The 19,750-nt window shown below is 52.5% G+C and overlaps 1 long non-coding RNA gene across 1 annotated transcript; it reads right to left on the bottom strand.

Moving 5' to 3' along the window:
- Positions 1–12,618: 12,618 nt before the first annotated feature.
- LOC118175670 lies at positions 12,619–15,388 on the bottom strand. The gene is made up of 2 exons (XR_004755078.1): positions 14,107–15,388; positions 12,619–12,867 (listed from the first exon to the last, which is right to left on the bottom strand). It is a non-coding gene; the product is annotated as an uncharacterized LOC118175670 (long non-coding RNA).
- Positions 15,389–19,750: the final 4,362 nt, after the last annotated feature.

Consider the following 19,750-nt stretch of genomic DNA (forward strand, 5'->3'; position numbering starts at 1 on the left):
GCCTGCCTGCTGCTGCAGACATGCTTTTAACCAGCCTTTAAAGATAATAAAAGGACCTACAAAGCCTAATGTGAGTCAAAGTGTTTTCAAGAAATGTCAGCTGCCACACGTCTCCATTTAAATAGGATTTTTTCTTCTTTTTTCCCAGCCTGCTTTTGTAAAGAAAAAAAAAAAAGGACAAAACTGGCACACTGCTGTGCTAATTCACGGACGTGCCACGGGAAGTGGTGGTGAGAAGTAAAAAGGGAAAAGGAAAAATGACCAGGTCAGCGGCACCGCCAAGGATGAGAGAGGCGCTGAAAGGCTGAGCAGAAATCGTGGTGTTTAAAGAGATTTGGGGCCTGATGGACGCCTCTCTCTGCTCTGTGGTTCCTGTGCTATTGTGCTGCACACGATGCACATGTGAGCAGACCTGGCCCCTGCCTCTGTGCTCCAGCAGTGCACTTTTGTACCTCGCAAGGAAAAAGATAGATGCAAAAAAATGCGGGTTTTATTTTATTTTTTTAGTGAGATCTTGCTTTAAAAGCCTTTGTCTCCTGTCCCGGTGCAAGGCCTGGGCCATAATCTGGGTTTGATCTAGTTCCTGTGCAACAAATCTCCTCGTGGCCTGCTCTGCCCTGCCCTCACTCCGCGTGTTTCCTGCTGGAGAGCCCGGATGCGCAGACCTCCCTCCAGCACGAGCCCTGGATTGAGATTTCCCTTTGCAGGTTAAAAAATAATAATACTAAAAAAGTCCTTGCCCTGGCCAGAGCTCTGCTCTGCGCTTCCTTTCGTTGCCTGGGTGTAACCGCTTGGGTGTGAGCATCCTGGGGAGGAGGAGAGCCAGCGCTTGGTGCAGTGCACGCAGGCGTTGCACCCAGCTGGCAGGGAGGAGGGCTTGGGCTGGGCAAGTCCCTTGTGGCTGTAGGCACAGTCCCCAGGGGGATGTCCCAGGGGGTTGGCTGCAGCACCCCTGCTTCAGAGTGATTTTCATCCCCAGGGCAGCGGGGGATGACCCAGCGCTGCGTGGTGCCCCCTCTCCCTCTGATCCCGGAGCTCGGATGCTCCTCGGAGTCACAAAACCTCCTCTCTGTGTGGGAGCAGACCCGTGGTCCCAACCGGCCGAGCGCTCCTGCGTGACCGCGCGCCAGCAGCCCCGGCGGCTGCCGGCACAGAGCGAGGCCATTAGCTGAGTTACCGCCGTCATTTCATAATGGGATGGGGAGCGCTCGGGAGATGATAGAAGTGTGTAATTAAACCAAGTCTATCTGAGGATCTTCCATTACGGCATGGTAATTTCTGGATCTCGACATCCTTCTTTCCTTTTTTTAGAAGTCGGAGAAAAGGGAGATGTGAGCGCGGTGCGTAGCGCTTGAAGCCTTAGGTAGTGCACCTTCATGGTCATAAATCCCTGCATATTTGTGATGCAGGGCAGTTAACCTTGCAAATCAGATTACACAGATGATGATATGCCTCGCCTTTACCTGGCTGGCAGGAAGGAGAGCTGCTGGGGTGGAGAGGCACGCGTTCCAGCGGCGGAATGTGTCGTGTATAGGAATTTAGCAACATCCTTCTGAATAAATGGAGAGCTCTCCTCTGGGACTCACTGTTTTTTATTGCAGAAGCTATTAAAACTCCATCAGAGCAGCAGGGTTCAGGGCAGCAGGTTTTGTGTGTTTGCAGATGGTAGTTAACCTGGTTATTTAGAGTCCAGCTGTAGATGTTTCTCTGTATTCGTGAGCTGCAAAGAGCCAAGGCACAGCAGCTTGCAAATTCCCCTTCCACGCTCCACTTCCAAAATTTGCCGTTCTCTGACCATTGCTTGGGGACCTTCTCATGGATCTCGCTGCAGGTTTGTGAATACCCGGCGTGACAAAATGCTGCGGGAACCAGCAAAACCTAGGAGCAGGTCTGCAGCGTTCCCCCTGTCTGCCTTAAGTGGGCAGGAGCCAGCGGTTTAAAGACAAAGCCAAAAGCCCATTTTTTTCCCGAGAAAAGGCTGTGCTGGAAGACGCCAGGAGGCTGACAGCAGCTGACCTGCACAGAACAGGGATGCCTGGCCCGGGGCAGTGCTGGCTGAAATGCAGCATTGTGCTCTGTGCCTGTGCTGCCGGCGGCTGTCCAGGCAGCTCAGCGTACAGCAGCAGTCACGAAATGCATCTGCACCCCCAAAACGTGTGCCTGGCGTGCAGAGCTCCAAACGCCCTCGTGCAAACCCAGCCCTGTACTCGCAGGGAACGGCAGCGTCTGCTTGGCCCTGTTCTGACTCACGCTGTTGTTGGGACAAGGTAAACCTTACTTCATGCAGACAGGGAGGGATCCGAGCTTGCAAAGTTTGGATTCTCATGAAAGAATGTCTCCAGGCTTGCACTGAATTTGGCCCAAGGCTCTCAGGATTATAGGGAGAGAAGAAGAATGGTAGATTTGCATGACCCTTCTTTTCTTTCAGCTGAAGCTGTCGGCATTTTGATGCAAACAAGTGACCCGTGACGCTGCGGCCGCTGGAGTGCCACTTGCTGAGATGCGTGCGAGTGCTCGGCACGTCCTGCGCTCTGCCGGGAGGGCCTTTTGTTATCCCATAACTCTTCCACCAACTTCCCAGGTCCTTTTCTTCTCTTGCTTTGAAAACTTCGGCTCCCCTTGCTAATTAAATACCCGTATTCCATCACCTGCTGCTCCCAGACTGCAGCACTTGCAGGAAAGCTGCAGCACCCTGGTAGCGGAGGGGTGGGCGCCGGGGGGGCGATCAGACAACACGGGGTGATGAGAACTGGGCAGCGAGGGACTGCAGTGAGAGAGGCAGCACAAAAGGCCAAGTCTGATGAAAAAAAAACCTGAGTCTGGTGTCAGAAAGCATGACTCTGGCTTGTTAAGCAATCCGTACAGGGTTTCCTTTTCTTCTCCTGTGGCTTTTCAGGTTTTTTTTTGGAGATGCCTGGGTCATATTTCCCCCCTTGTTGTGGCAGCAAAGACAGGGCTGTGCCCCTCCTTCCTGCCTGCTTTTATGAACCTTTCCTTACCCGGTGAACACAACCCCTCGGCCAGGGCTGTGTCACTGTGGGAACCGGGGCTTTTTGAGGAAATCTTGGGCACGTTGGCAATTTGGGGTGAATTTCCCCTCGCTGCCCTGCGTTAAGGCCAAGGTGGAGCAGGCTGAAGTGCAGCAGCTGGGCTCTGCCATAAGAGACAGAGCACAACTACCCAGATTTTACGGTGGGAGTCCAACCCCCAGGGTCTGGTTTTCTGTGTCCAATGAGTTCCTATTGTGACTGGCAAGCCGCTGGGACGTGGATCTGAGTAAAATAATCCTCTCCTCCCCATATATCTTACAATTTTGCTAATGGGAAAGAAGTAATGAGCGCAATCATCGCTGCAGCCTGCCCTCTCCATCAGGAGTATCTATTGCGTGGACTTTATTACGCTGCCCCACAGAAACAAGGTTAGGGAGAGTGGTCAAGAGGTGGTGCGATCCTTTATTTCTAGATGCCCGTAGAATTGTGTCCTGGGAAGTGGGGATCTGATTTGCAATTGCTCAAAGGACGCAGGAGAGAGAGAAATGAACAAATCAGCTATGGAAATTATACCCTTGCCTTCCCACTTAGGAAAACATTATCTGTTCACCCCGGTAGAGGTCTGGATAATGATAAATGGGTACTAATGGAAAAGAGTAAGTAGAGCTGCCAGTCATCGTTACGGACTTCCCATTCCTTACCCAGCCCGTGTCAGGAGCGTGGGGCTGGGGTCTGAACCTTCGTGCCCTTGCTCACTTGTGGAAAGAACAAGAGGCACCGCTTAGAGTTGCCCTCATTTTGCAGCAGCCCCTTGTTTGAGTTTTGCTCCCCTTCCTTCCTTAGCATGACTACAGCGATTAGACTTGCCTCGGAATGACAAGGAGAAGGCCTTTGTCTTCTTTAATCCTTTTTGCAAATTATTCGACTTTAATACCTTATATACTTCACTGAAGAATGAATTCTCTCAGCGCTGATCATTACCGTGAGCAGAAGTAGGGCTGGGGCAGAGAGTTTCTGAATTTGGGTAGTTTTGAACCAAATCTGAGCCTCACTACGGATGGGATCAGCCGAACCCATCCCTCAAACCTTCAGGGCAGGCTGTAACTCATTGAAAATCCAGAGCAGCTTCCTTTCTCCTTGCTCCTTTCTCCTTCACTAAACATGCAAACCCCATTCTTTTGACAATTAGTCTCAAACATGTTCGCTCCCTTCCTATCTATCATTGCTTACCTTAGTAATCTCGTTCCATTGTATGGCGCTTCTTATATCAGGCATTAATACATTTCTCTAAGGTAATCTGTAAATATCTAGGCTGATTTTGGAAAGGGGAAGATATTGTTGGTCTTTTCTAACCCATTTGTTTTAAGGGAGTCTTAGCGAAAGGGTTACGTGTATTTATTATGAAAACGCAGTAGCATTTTAATAAGAAAATGCTGCGTTAAATATATATCTGATGTATTTATTTCTGAGAAAATTCATATTGTTCCATCTTTGGGTGAAAGCCAAGCACTTGTAATAGTTTCCTGACATGATGTGGCCCTGTGACAGAAAGTCTAATGAAGACTTTCTTGATAGGAATGTAATTGTAAAGAAAAAAAATGATTAAAAAATTGGTTCCAGTGCTCTGCGATCCAAGAGTTCATTTGTTTCCTCATTCATGCACTAAACAAGTCCCTAATTAATCTTGAACCTTGGAGAAAGGAGACTAGATTGGCATCTTCTGAATATGAACGCACTTCTCATTTTGGAAAGTTTGAAGAGGCTCTTAAGCATTCTCTTTTAATGGTATTTTTGCAAGGGTTTAAAGTGGCTTCATTAGCCTGCCAAAGCCGCTAATTGCATTACCATATTTTTAAACTTCGGAGGTTCATTTTTTTTCCAAAAAGAAAAAAAGAAAGAAAGAAAGAAAAAAGATTAATTTGCTGGCTTCAAGCACCCGAAGCAGCGCTCGGTGAACTCCGCAGTCCCCAGGCAGTGGCGGTGCCTGGTCCGTGCGGTGCCAGTTGTGCCTGGGGCATGGCCACGGCGACCTGAGGGTGCCTCGAGCTCACTCCTGGCAGCCTCAGCTTGAGACCACGCTGCTTTGGCTTTATGTTAGGAACCGAGGCACGGATCATGTGTTGATGCTCTTCTGCACCCAGGGAAGCTTGCACGGGTCCGGAGCCCGCAGGTGTGCGCCGCAAGGACCAGCAGGCTGCAGCCCCTCTGAAGGGTCGGGCTGTGCAGAGGAAAAGCAGCGGTGCTGGTTCACTCGGGTCCCTCTGTGCTTTGAGGTGGGGAGGGTCAAGTAAAAGCCTCAGCCAGAAAGTGGTGGCGAAGTTCAGAGCGCGGTGGTGTTGGCCCAGCTGCTTCCAGTGCAGCAAATAGCCATCTGAACTCAAACGGGGTCACTTCCTCGAGCCGTGCTTGTGTGCGGCCCCAGGCCGCTTATCTAAGGTAATATGAAGAATACGAACAAGATAAGATAAGGTTGTTAGCCCCAAACAGTGCTATCAGCCCGTGATTTTAGCTGCCAACCTGCTCCGCACTGACAGCGAGGGATAAAAGAAAAACTAAAACTCCAGCCTTGGAGACTTCTAACAGCCGTGCTAAAACCCGCACGAGAGCTGCAAGAAGAAATATTATCCTGGCGGGGGGAAGGGGGTGGAGGAGAACCAAGGGCACCAAGAAGAAAATACAGCTCACGGTTGAGGGAGTCTTTTTTTTTTTTTTTTTTTCTTTGCAAATGTGTTCTTGCTCATTTCATTGTGAGCACCGCGATATATTATCAGCTCTCACGGAAGGGAAGAGTCGTCGGGGTTTCATTAGTTATGTTTATGCCAATAGAAATAAATCTTGGCCGTCATCAGAGCAGGTTTGTTCGCACTCCCAGCCCCGTCTGGGGAATTTGCCTGGCCACGTCCCTGTTGTGCTGGTGGAGCAGATACAGTTTGAGATATACTTTGGCCTTATTGATTTGAAGGCTTCTTCATTACTTCTACAGCGCTGCAGATCAATAGCTGAGCCTAGAGCAGCATAATAGATTTTTTTAGAAAATCAATTAAACAGAATATTTTTAACAGAGCCGAGTGCAGAATGGTGTTGCATTTTGATATGTGTGCCTTAAGCTCTGCTGCATTCACCTGCCAGCCCCAACGCCACGCTGAGGGACGGCAGTCTTTGTTCGGTGTCCGCGTGCTGTGGTGTTCGTGCCTAACCTCCACAGGAGGAGGAAAGATTGGAGATTAGAAACGAGAACCACCCAGCTTTTCTCCTGCAAAACCCATATTCATCACCGCAGCCTTGCTGGAAAGTGAAATAATGTTTGTGGTCTTAGCTCAGTCCCCGGTGGACAATAACTCAGTAAAAATATACCCAAATCTGTCATGCTTTTTCCTTGCTCCGTGTCTCTGAACACAAGAGACACGAGCTCCTTTTAAATTAGCTTTCATGCTTGAAGGGTTTCCCAGGGCATGCAGAGCCCCCTCGTGCCCCCCTGGGGACGAGGACAGATTCCCCATTGATTTTGCCGGGGACTGGGGGCAGGCAGCAACGTGGTCGGACAAAAAGCCACCCGGGAGGTGGGACGGGGTCACCGCAGGCGTGCTCGACTGCAGGAGGTGTTCGCCCAGCTGCTGGCTGCTCTCAGCTTTTGTGAGAAAATAAGCAGTGTTTGAAGGAAATGAGGTCCTTGGCCCAGAGGACGGGTCCTGAGCACCACGCCGGCAGTGGCCCTGGCCCAGGGGAGGTGGCTTTGGTGGCTGCGAGGTTCCTGTGTCCCTCCCGTGAAGCACGTGGTGACAGCCCTGGGGACTTTCACAGAAGCACGAGGGGTTAACGTGCTGTAGCAAAGGTAAATCCTCAAGGCAAGAAAAGCACCTGTTTTCCAAAAGCTTTTCCCCAGTGGAAGGACAGGCTGAAGGATCCTGATGACCTTCTGAACGGTGACAGCGAGACCTTTCTTCAGTCTCCAGGGCCCCCAGACGGGGCTGCTCGGGATCATCTTTCAGGAAGCTAAACCCAAATTTTCCCTACCTTATTCTTCTTTCTCCCCCCTTCCAACCTTCTCCGGCTCGATGCCAGCTGCTCTGGGCTTCCTCCCAGCCACTCTCCCACCATTTCGTCATGAGAGAGAGGTTGATTTATTTCTCTGACATATTTGCATGCCAAATGGCACAGGTGGGTATTTCCAGCACCTGCGCGTTGAGGTCCCAGCACAGCAGCTGTAGCTGCATCGGGTTTGTTTGGTCGGGGCTTTTTTTTGCTTTGCAAAGCGCAAATATTTGTAGATGCGATTACAAATGCACTTAGACCCGCTGCCAGAGGCTGCTGGGCTGCGGGGGTTTCTCATCGATCTGAGCTAGCTCCACATGCTGGGTAGGTGCTGAGGGGCTCCGGCTGCGGCGCTGCTCCCGCTGCCCCTCAGGCAGCAGCAGGAGAGCCCAGCCGTGGCCTTCATGGAGCAGGGGCTGAGCGGCAGGGAGGGAAGGAAGCAGCCCAGGGACTGGCGATGAGGCCTACAGATTGGTGTGGTGGCCCCACTGAAGTTACGGGTCACACTGGGTCACAGTGGAATCACACTGGGTCGCAATGGCATCACCAAGTTACAGGTCACAATGGGTTGTCCCCCTGGTAGTCAGCCCCATGGCCTTTGTGCCTTTTGTTTGTGATGGCTCAAGGCTTGGTGGGTTTTGCCTTTTTGTGGTGTAGGGCCGAGGTGAGTCTCTGGCCTTTCCAAGGGCCATCACACACCACGACCCCACAGCAACCTTCCCTGCTGTGTACCCCAGAGGTACAAAAGCGCATCGCTAGAAGGTCCCATCCAGAGGACCCCAAATCACCTTCAAGCAAGGAGCCGAGGGGTTGTTTCCTGTCCAAGCCCCCATCTAGCCTGGTGAAGAGTGATGAGAGGTGGCCGTTCCCATTCCCAGGAGTGGCATTGCCTCCAGCACAGGTCCTGCTGCTGGTCCGGCCCCACACATCTTCACCCAGGCAGCGTCAAGCTCCCAAGGGTGCCAACACCGTGGCTGATCCATCAGGCTGCTGAGAAGATGCTTCGTTATTAGGAAGCCTTTTTTTCCCAGTTATTTTTCTGCCTTTTTTTTTTTTCCTGTTCTTAATTTGAGCTGCGTTCCTCAGAGCAGCTTCAGATCTGTCAGCCGCGCTGGAGAAACGCTTGTTTGTGTTTGAGTAACACGTGCTGGGGGAGGCGGCCGCGCCGTGCCTTGGAAGAGCGGGTCTGTTTGCTTTGGTGATAGCAGTGATATTTGGGAGAGACAGATGGAAGGCACTTTTTATTTTCTGCAGACACTTCATGATCCAAGCTGCTCATATTGTATAAGAGAGGCCAGATGCCTTGTTAATTCATAGACATGTTTACAGCATGGAGCTTCTAATAGGTGAATATGAATACTAAATAGTGATTAGTGCTTGTCTGACAGACGTCTCCCTCCTGACTGAAACTGGATCCAAGTTTGACCTTTGGTGAGGGAGGAAGGTATTCCGGTATATAATAAGCTTTTTATTTATTATTTATTTGTTATCTTCTCTGCACGTAGAAAGCCAAATCCTTCTCCCTTCAGCTGAAGGATAGATCTGCCCTTCAGATGTGTGTTCCTGTCCCTGTGCCACCGCGGCTGCCTTGGGGTCCTGAAACCAAACCAGGATTAAAGGATTAGGGATGGGAGAGGCCACGGACAGGGAAAAAAACTTAGCAGAGAGACTTAATTTAAGCATAATCTGCAGTGCTGCTGGTGGAAGGGGCCAGCAACCCTAAGGGCATGGACCACAGAGCAGCATGGAGATGCTGGGGGCCGTTTGTCCCGTCCATCAGGCTCTGCATCTCCTCCCTGCAGGACCACAGCCATCCATGCAGGAAAAAGTAATCAAGGAGAAGCGTCGGATGGATTGGTAGTTGTCCTTGATGCGATGTAGGCCCGGAAAGCAAGAAGCGACCCAGCACCCCAGGAGGAGAGCACTGTTCAGGACAGGAGTGAGAGGGCAGTTTATGGAAGAGAAAGCAAGGAAAGTAGAAGCAAGTCTCAAAAGCATTTTTTGGGTAAACTGCTCTTTGGAGATAAGCAAGCACACACTTGTCAACATTTCTGAAGGAGGCCCCCACAGTTTGGGAATTGCAGCTTGCTTTTGGGATGTTTGGGGGGTTCAGGGTGAGCTGCAAAGTGAGGGCTGGCCCGTGCGAGGACCTCCCTGGGGAACATGACAGGTACTCTGCCCCCCTTGGCACAATGGGAGCAGCCAAGGATGCTTATTGTGTTTGATGAACATCGGAGCTCATCATGGAGCTCTGCCCACAGTGGCAGGCACCCAGGACCCAGTGGTCACACGTGAAGTGGCCGGATCCTGCCTCCACCACGCTGGCTTCAAGCCTGCAAACCAGCACTGCCAGCTCCTCAGGAGACACAGACACAGCCCCTGCTTGTGATCGCAGCGGGGTGCAGAGCTTGGCTTGACTAGCTTGTGTCCTTCCCTTTGCACTTCATCGTGAAAGTGAGTTGTTAAGTTTATTCCCCAATTAGACCAGGACAGGATAAAATGTTTGCTCGGGGGAGGATTCTGTTTTGTTTTGTTTTGTGTTTTGTGTTTTGTTTTGTTTTTGAAAGGCTTGCTCTTGCTGTGAATTTGTTGGGTACAGCTGGCTGCAGAGGAAATCGTGTGTTTTTCTTCCCCTGCTTGTCGCTCAGATGTGAAGGTGCCGGGGATGTCTGTGCCCGGGGCGAGCTTGGCTCATGTGTGAGGTGGCCGCGGCCCCTGGCCTGCTCCCAGCCTCCCCCCACAGGGACACGGCTTTGGCAAACACACTCAAGGAGTAAACCTCTTGCTCCACAGACCAAAAGCCACATTTCTCCTCTCACTGCGGCCTCCTGTCAGGGAAAGAAGCCGATAAGTGAACAAGAAGGGAGACCTGGGCTAGGCCGCAGCGGGGCGGATCGCGGGGCCGCGCTCCCTCAGGTGAGAGCTGCCGGGGCAGGGACCTGGCTGTGGCCCTGGGGAGGAGGAGGAAGGGGAATTGCTGCATGAAACACCGCCGAGGGCCTTGCTGGGAGCAGTGCTTTGGCAGTCAGAAACAGAACCATGTGCATCTATTGTCTGTGTGTATAAATTACAGAAGCTTGTTGGAGGTTCTTCAGGGGTGCCAAAATGGCTCCTCAGTTCCATGTCTGTAATCTTTGCACAGAGGTCCCAGCTCGGCCCCGGCTCTGAAGTTTGCCAAATAAAATGACAGTGTTTGGAGCTGGGACTTTGGCTCAGACCCATCCTGAGTAATATTGTTTCTCTTGCTGTTGAAATCATCATGCCGTGCACTTGGTGGTGATGTCAGGTGCTTGGGGACTGTAATTACCGCGTAACCCAGCAGCCCGCAGAGAGATGTCTCAGGAGGGGCAGCCTTAGGAGGAAAGAAAGAAAGAAAGTTCTTTATGAAATGCAGATGTTTTTAAATAGCTGTAATTAACTGAAAGGGATGCAGAGCGTTGCAGATATAAAAGCTAAATAGGCTTTTGTTTTTAGCCTTTTGCTGTGTGCTTCGAGGGGTCACTCAGTAGTGGTGCACGATTCCAGTCCTGTTTTGCTGCCCCCAGCATCACCCTCGTGGTTTGGCTTCAGATTTTGTCGGGTTGCTTTTCCTTCCCCATCCGAAAGCTGAAAACCACCCAAATGTTGTGTGCAGGGCTCCATCCCCCCGCACTGCGCTGCCTGGACACTGGGTTCGGGGGAAGTGGGGAACGAGGCGGGATGGAGACCGTGGAAAAGAAAAACAAAACCCCCAGCGCCCGTAGCTGAATAGGAGCGAGCTCTCCAACCCCGAGTTATGAATTTTGTCAATGAAATTAGCCAACAATGTTTGGGAAAGAATAAAAATAAAGCAGCATGGGCTCAAAGGAAAGCCAGCAGAGCCGGGCAGTGAATGGGGGCTTTGTTTGGCCCCGACCCCTTCAATAGGCAGCCTGGAGCCCCGTGAGTCACTGCGAGGCGCTGGGGCTCTGCTAATGGGCCAGCGGAAAAATCTGCCTTGCTCTTGTTTGACAGGCTGGCCAGCAAAAGGATAAAGTTAACTTACTGGTAAAGTCAATTTGTTGGGTACGAGGAGGAAACCAGAGGCATGCTACTACAAATGTACGGGCAGAGGCTGCGGTCAGGAGGGACTGTGTGAGGCGGGGGTTGTCCCTTTCCTCTCTCCCCTCTTCTGTTTCCCCTTTCCCCTCTTGGAGCTCGGTGTCCCCACTACCACCCTCAGCAGGGGATGCAGGCGTGGGGATGTATGGCACCCCAGGCACCACCGCAGCACCTTGCCCGAGCCAGCCCCCAGCAGCACTGTACATCTATTTTTGCAGGAGCACATCAATTTCAGCAGGAGCTGGCTCCTGCTTCAGCAGCCCAAGCGCAGCAGGGTTTACACCACGTCCTGTGCCCAGCTCCCCAGCACCTCGCCAGCCTGTGTTTGTGTGCATGCGTTGGGGTGCCACTGGCGTGAGTGGCTACAGCTTTGTGCAAAACCACCTTTGTGTGTAACACGGGCTTTTGCACAAGCAAACGGCACCAGTGCATTTCTGTGGGAGTATCTGCTGTTTCCAAACAAAGGACTCCTTTCTCCCAAGCGAACAGGGGTAGCTGGTGTGTGCTGAACGCAACCTGCCTTCGGCCTGTGTTCTGCGGTACCTCAAGTGCCCCGGTTCCTTGGTGCTTGACTTCCTGCAGATTTAGGATGGGAGGAGATGGTGCATCCCCAGGGGCTTGGCTTGCTCTGGTCAGCATCCACCCCCCACTCATGACCCTGCGCTAAGTCCAGCTTTGCTGCTGCCCAGCGGACGTTCGTTCCCATCACCATCACGAGCCTTGTCCCATAACCCGGTATCAGATGAAGCAGAGAGGCACCAGAACAGATTGGGGATCACAAGCCATTCAGGAGGAAATCTTAATAATGCGTTACAATGGTTTAAAATCTGGGTTAAGCCCAGAAACAACAGCATGGAGGAAGCCACGGAGGGTATGGAACAAAACTGTGACATCTCCCCTCTCTCACGTTGAGAGGCCATGTTGTGACCAAAGTAATCCTCCTTTCTGCTCACATCACCTTTCTGGATTTATCATTTTAATGTTCTCTGGGCCACCAAGCCCCACAGCTGTAAATTAATTTTTAAAGTAATACAGGTTTTAAAACTTCCATCTGCTTTAATGAGCTTGGGGGAATCCTGTTGTATTAAAAAACATGCATGCAATTATTTTTCCATCTTGGGCTTCGCCAGTTCCCAGTACCGCTCTGCGATGACATCTTCTTCCCCTCTCCAAAGTGTTTTCTTGTGATAATGTGGCATTGTATCCTGATGGTGTGTGTTTTGCCGCACATGGGCAAGGCTAGAGAGGACTCCTCTAAGGACGAGGCAGGATCATTAGCAGGTACCTCGGTGGCTTCCCCGTCACCTTTCCATTAATCCAGTTCTGCATCACAGAATTACGGAGCGGCTAATGAACAGCTCCAGTGCCGGGAGCCTGGAGGTACCATATTAACCGGACGTCTCTTTGAACTGCCTGATTTCTGGTGGGAAAACTTCATGGAAAAACGAGATGGTGTTTGTTTTCACAGCCTTCTGTGTCTGTTTTTAAATATTTTCTCACAGTAGTTCTGTTTCCCTTTTTTTTTTTATTAGCAATTAGCCTAATAAGCCACCTTTTCATTGCTCCGCATGTAGATTAACCACTTCAGAGAGTACAAAATAAACATTTTGCAACGCGTGTATGTATCTTCTGGAAAAGATGAGTAACCTGCCTCCACAGAGACTACGTCCTCCTAACATCAGGGTTTTGCTCTAATCATTAGTGCCCGGGTTGATTTTTTTTTCTTTTATTTCCACTAAGACGGCTTCTTACAGCATTTGTTAACCTGAATTTTGAAAACAATTAGTTCTTACTTAGCCAGTGCATTCAAATTGACTTTCTTCATAAGAACAAATAAATAGCCTGGGAATGTGCAACTGCCTGGCGGTACATCAACATTTAGAAGACTCGTCTCTGCTGAGATCAGCCAGCGTTGAGCAACCCGAGCAGATTCCAGCAGCTGCATTAAAGGTGAGCCTCCAGCAGACAGTGGATGCCTCCTGCAGACATGGATGGGCATTTGGGAGGGATGGAAGACCCCAACAAGAGCACATGTGCCAGGAATCGGTATGCCCGATGAAAATCAAGCCCCGTTTAACAGCAAAGTGACAGCGGCTGAAATGCCAAAGGGCATCGTCCGGGTGGGAGATGTTGGCTTGTTCTTTTGTGCTTGTTTTTTTGAGCTTTCAGGTAGTTTCAGAGTGAATTGTTCCATAACCACTGGGGTAAATTAGGTCTTTTCCCCAACTCTGAGATAAGCCCCTATCTCCTTCCTGCTGGAAGAGCTCCAGCACCCACAGCTCCTGTGCCATCCCCAGAGCAAACAGCAGTGGTGACAAGGACAGGGCCAGTGCCACGCGGAGCAGCCTGGTGCTGCCTGCCTGTTAAACGAGCAGTGGGGTCACTCATCTGGTCTTTTTTCTCCTACATACGACGTCTGTAGGAACTTTGCGTCTTCTGGACTTCTCTGTCAAGTGTGGTAAATGATGTTTTCCAAAACGAGTGGGGGTCAGTGGGAAAAAAAAAGACAGTATGACTGCATGAGCCTGACTTCTTTGGCACATCAGGTTAAAACCAAGCAGGTTGCTTCCGTGCCACCACAGCGCGGCCATTCCTGCAGTGAAGCTGAGGTCCTGGCTGCAGCAGTCCACATTTTCAGGTCCATTTTTGCTGCGCAGCCTGAGCTACCTGGCACTCACTCAGGGAGCTCCTGAGCCCAGTTGTCCTGGCCCAGGACAACTGCTGGTGAGCATCCCAAATGCCTGGAGCGGGGAGAAGTGCCCTGCACCGAGCCCCCAGGGATGCACACAGCAGCCCCCCCCCCCCACTGCCCAGGCATGGCCTGAGCTCTAATAAGATCAGTCCTGCAGTGTTGTTTCCTGAGCAGCCCGAACAATGGGCCTCTGTCCCATGGCTGCTGCAGGGAGAACAAGGACCAGACTGAAAAAAAAAAGGGGGGGGGGGGGGGGGAAGGAATAAAGGGGAGAGGAGAATGAACTTCATCTTGCAGCAGTGCTGCGCTCACGTCCACCTCTTGCAACACTGGGTGCAGATGGGCAGCAAGTTATCGGCGCTGGTGAGGGACGAGGATTTTTTTCAGCTCTGCCACCAACAGCCCCCGGGAGCCACAGCTCTGGTGCCCACGCAGCCATTCCCAGAGCTGGTGACAAAACCACGTCACCACGGAGGAATTTCCCTTCACCAGGGTGAGGAGGGAGGGCATGGGCATCGCTCCCCTCCCTGTGGGGTGGCACAAAGTCCCCCTGCCACCACGGCCGTCCTGCACCCACCGCCCAGCATTGCCTCCCTTGCTCAGCAAGGGGTCCCAGCGGGCCAAATTCAGCAGGTAACGGATTGGGGATACAGAGATCAGTCCGTGGTCGGACACCAGCCTGCCTCAAACCCCCGATCTGCTGCTGCTTAAGCCCCTAAATGCCAGCTGCAGATTCCTGGGGAATTTGAGCTCCATTTTCTTTGGAGAGGTTTTCAGGAGAGAAGCGCTGGGAGGAAAGTCCTCAAAGCGTGGCACAAGTCGTGCCTTCCTCTGCGGCTTTTTTTTTGCCCAAAGCTTCCCCATGGGCCAAGTTATCAGTTGGTGTGGCTCAGGAGCTGTGGTGGAACCGCGCGGATTTACACCCGGCGATGAGCTGCTCTGCTTTCCTCGTAGAAAATCACCGCCAGGCTGTTACACTTAACCTGCACTAAACTGCGCATGAATGATTTATTGTGTACTTCTCATGCAAATGACATTAATAGACTGTCATACATAGGAAAAGATGCTAGAAGATTACTAAAAGCTGCTGCACTTAGGATGTTTCAGAAGAAAATAGCGTCTTATCTGGTTTTATCTGAGGACTGTGTCTGCCTCTCTCCTTGAAGGCAGGTACATGAAAGAACAGTGTGAAGGTTGCGTTGCCTCGCATTGTGCACGGAGCACCTCGAGGCTCTAACAGAAAGCTACAAGAAATGTTTAAAAGGAATACGTATGGATAACCAGAGCTGCGTTACGGGGAGGGAGAGAGCTGTACCCTCGCCGATCTCCAGCAGCGCACACCGCCATCCGGCAGCGCTCGATGTCGGGATCAGGCTGCAGAGAAGAATCAGACCCAAACTCGCCCCGTCTAATTACCCGAACGTATTTACATGTGTAAAACTCTCCTGTAGTCCTCGTAATGACTAATGCATAATTATGCACAGACAAATCCCCACAGTAAACACAAATATTTTGGTTGGTGATTGTTTATCTGGGGAGAGCTCAGCAATTTGTCAGGGCTGTGCCGAGCTCCCCAGCTGCGCCGAGTGAGGTGGCCGCGGCTGCCACCGCTGCTTCCAGCCTTGCAGTGCTGGAGGAGGGCAGCCTCGGGGGTTTTGCACCAAGTGATGTGCATTTGGGTCAAAAGAAAGGATTTGGGAAGTTTTTTTTCCAATTTCACAGAAATATTGCGGCTTCCCCCAAGTCTGAAAACCAATCCCAGCCTCTGGGAATATTACGGCCCTCTTTCTTTTGTGCTGCCTCCTGCAAGCTGCTGGGATGGGGCCAGGCTCCCGTCATGTCTGGGTGCCCTGAACCACCAGGGACCTTTCTCCACCAAGAAAACCCATTTTCCAGGGGTTCCTTCCTCGCCTGCCTGCCCTCACTTTGTATCCGTGCCTCCGTGGGGCAAGGAGCCTTCCCAAACCCACTGGGAGCTCCCCGGCGCCTGGGCTGCTCTCCGAGCCCTCCGTGTCATCACAGTCCGTGCAGCCATGCCACCCCGGTGATAAATTCATCACTTGGTCGATGGCTTTCCTCCTAAAATCCTCTTCAGGGATCAATTCTCCGATGTCGGATGCAGTGACTAATTGATAACTTTCTTGAAGGGGACTGCACGGTACCTTTCCTTACAGCAGTATATTCTCATCAGTGGGTTTTCAAAGGAGCGTGCTGCTCCCTTAATCCTCACCTTCATTATTTTAATACCTCTGTAAAATGGATTTCTAATGGATCCGTATTGCCATAAAACTTTAGGGATGGTGGGTGGGTGTCAATAAATTCCTTGCGATCCGAGTGACTCGGGTAAGGAGCGGTGACAGGCTCCGAGGAGGGGCCAGGTGCTGACTTGGGGTTGTGCCTTCCAGCGCCGCGACCTCCCCAGGTTTGACCCCGTCCCGCTGCCTAAGAACACCCTGCAGACCCTCACAGCACGACTCGTGTCTGTCCCAGGCACTTCTTTCTCTCCCAGCTTCTCACCTCAGGGATAAATCGTATCAGCTCTGTCAGGAACTCAGGGGCTGCCGGGTACAATCCTACCCAAACCCCTGGTGTCTGTGCCGTGTGCTCACCAAAACAGGAGAGCACTTGCACCCAGAGATCCCCGGGTGTGCAGTAAATGGACCTGGTATCGCTGTCAGTGCCTTCAAATGTTCTCTGCCACCAGCAGGACGGAGGACAGCAGATGCTGTCCCCGGTTTAATCAAAGAAAGGCAGAAGTGGGTGTTAAGGTCTGCTGAAAACGTTGGGGGGGTGGTTGGAGAAGTCAGATTAGGACGATGAGCCAGAACACTGGGGCAAACACTTTCAGCACTGGATCCATCACTTGGTCTCAGGAAAACTGCTCAGGGATCTTAGTTTTGTTTCAGCTGGGTTCTTAAGCTGTAACGAGTCGTTTTTGCTCTGGACACTGATGTAGAGGGGCCAGCGATTGCTCAGAAACAAGCTACAGGAGCAAGCGATTGCCATTTTGCCGTGTTTTGCCCTGAAGATCTGCCAGGAGCCGGTGGCACTGGAGGCGATGCCTGCACCTCCAGCGTGCGTGGCGTAAGAGGGCCCCTAAAAGAAGAGCAGGACCCTGAGGGCTGATGTGTGAGCTTCATCGCTGCCCTCTGAGGGCAGAGTCGTTTATGGAGTCCTGCTGCAGGCTGGTGACCGTCCCGACGAGGCTGTTTGGTGCCCACGGGGGCTGCGGAGGCAGCGAGAGGAAGGCAGCGCTCGGGTTTCTTCTCTCTGCAACCGCTGCGTTGAGAGCTGCCGGCGTGCTCGGAGATATTCCCTTCCCCACCGCTCGTTTCAGGAGTATTTTTGTCCTTCGGGTTCCTTGTGCTGGTGCAGCTGTTGGAGCTATCTGTGTCAGAAAAGGTCAGGCTGGTCTGCGCCGCCAGTTAACCTCGTCGTGGGCGGCCTCCAGCCCTGCTCTGCTTCGCTCAGGCTGAGACTTGCAACACCGAAGCCAGCTGGGTCCCGAGCACATCGTGAAAATAGCTCCAGTGCTTCCCATGCCTGCCTGGGGCTCCGTGTGGGGTGAAGACAGAACCTGGCAGCCTGAGGGAGACTCTGAGAAACCTTCTGGGCTTCTAGGAAAAAGTACCACATTCCTCTGGCTTATTCTTCTCGTCCCTTTGCCTACAGATGGTGGCCACGAATGCAGAAACCTGAGCAAGAGAAACCTATTCTTGGAAACACTTCCACCGTCGGGAGCACGATGGGAAACACACGTCTCTGCGCGGTTTTCAAGCCTACAGACCCAACACAGGGAGCGGTGTTCATGTGTTACAACCACTAAAATGTTGTTTCCTCTCCTCCAGAGCGAGCTATAGGGTCAGGTCCTGGGCTCTGCCTCCTCTGTTCGGGGCACGTTGTGTATTTAATGTTAAACAGCTATTGATAATAAGCAGAACGTGTTATCACAGCTGCTGTGTGCCGTGGCAAGAAGGGTAGAGAGTCATGCGCTTCTTGTTTGCGTTCTGGCCTCGGGACATTCGTGTTCTTGTTTATACAATAGCTCTGCTTGGAAAGCAAGAATAAAAAATACCTTGTTTTTCCCCCTTACCAGACTGCTGTTTAGCATCGTGCTACATCTCTCCCATGGGAAATACAGGTTGGAGCCTCTCAGGTTGGGGAGGGAATTGAATCCAGATGTTACATTTGCCGGGCAAGTGTTGGGAGTAATCGGTTATTGCACGGAAAGGGGGAACCAGCGCGGCCCACCCGGGGGCGAGGGGTGGGCTGCCAGCCCCTGCCCCGCCGCTCGCTGCGCTGGGTGTGCTCGGGCTGAGTGCCTGGGCCAGACGTGGGGCATGGAGCTGTCTGTGGGGCACGGAGCTTTTTTGTGGGGTGCAGAGGCTTCTATGGGGTGCGGAGCCTTCCAAGTCCCCTTGGCCGAGCCCCGTGGGCGCCGTGCCATGGCGAGGACGCTTCCAGCTGGGACCAGCTGCCCCAGGGCTGGTTGTCTCCCATCAGGGCACGGTCCCACCCTGGTCCCATTATTCCTTCTGGGTGAAAATGAGGGGAGAGAAGTCTGAAGTTACTACAATCAGTTTTTCCACGAGCAGAAGGATCCGTAAGCTCACTGAATCGCTCACCCTGACGATGCAGTGTGCTGGGAGGGCGGCCAGGAGGGATGCGCTGCGTCCTTCGGGGGGAAACAGACTCACTGTGTCTTGCACATCCAAACGTCCCCTGGAAACCTGTGCAGTGCCCGCTGTGTCCCGGACCCTGCCCTCCATGTCCAGCCCAGCCTCTGAGCACCTCCTCTGCTAGCAGTGAGCCACTTGCATCACACGTCCCCATGCTTCCTTCACACCAGACCACATCTGTTCCTACTCAGGCGTGCCAACAAAAGGTTACCTGCGGGATGGGGGAAGGCGGCAGCAGGCACCCGGAGCCCTGTGCAGCCCTGGGGAGCAAAGCCCGAGGAGGAGCCCGCGCCCCAAGGGGTCTGGCAGCCGTGGGGCTGGTGGGGTTGGTGGGGCAGCCCCTGGTTGAGGGGTCGGCCGTGCCTGCGGGGTGCCAGCCACCAGCAGCGGCTGCAAAGCTCAGCCTGGGCGCGGGTCTCCAATGGGCACCACAGCCCTGCAGAGCAAAACCGGGGCAAAACGCTGCAGGGAGAGCAAAGCAGGAAAAGAGTCGAGGTTATATAGCACGAAGCCCTGTGTTTAATGGCAAAGAGCTCAGGTGAAAAGAAATGGTTGTTCTACTAGAGGGGATTTTTACCCGTTGCAGATAGCGTTTTAGAACCTGGAGTATCAGGAACAATGGGCGCACTGTGTCTGCGGCTGAGGTTACGTCATGCTTTTATGGTAATTTTGCCAGAGCCAAGAGCACATATTAGTACACAAATCGCTTTCAGGTTTACTCTGTTTTGACATTTCAGGGTCCCCAGCAACTTGGCATCACCCCGCGGAGCTGGCCATTCTTGGAAATAGCTGCGTGTCAGAAGGGTGTTTCGAATTATAAATATTTTCACATTCACAATTTAGGGCCAAATTTGACCCTTGTGCAATAGCCAGCAGGGTTCTGGGGCTGGGGCAGCATCCTCGGGGCACGCCGTGACCGCAGCGAGGAGTTTCCACCGCACTCAGCATGCGTGCAGGAGGGAGGGCACGTGGCTTGGCCGTGCCGCTCGGGGCCGCTGGCTTCTCAGCGAGCAGCAGCGCTGTCGAAAGCAGCGGTGTGGCAACCTCCACGCTGCACCGGGTGGCCGCTGCGGGAAGGAGCCCCTGGGTGCTGAGCTGCGTTGCACAACGCCGGCACTGGGAGCTGCGCCGAGCCCTCCCGCTGCTGGGGCTGCGCGAGCCAAGGGGCACGAGGGCGTCCGTGCTTCATTGCAGGCTGCCACCATCGCTCCTGGGAACGGTGCCGGGTTCGATACGGGCAAATTAACCCTGGTTCTTCATCGTTTTTCCCCTTTCTT

The sequence above is a fragment of the Oxyura jamaicensis genome, chromosome 18 (genome assembly GCF_011077185.1).
Source record: "Oxyura jamaicensis isolate SHBP4307 breed ruddy duck chromosome 18, BPBGC_Ojam_1.0, whole genome shotgun sequence".
NCBI classification, from domain to species: Eukaryota; Metazoa; Chordata; class Aves; order Anseriformes; family Anatidae; genus Oxyura; species Oxyura jamaicensis.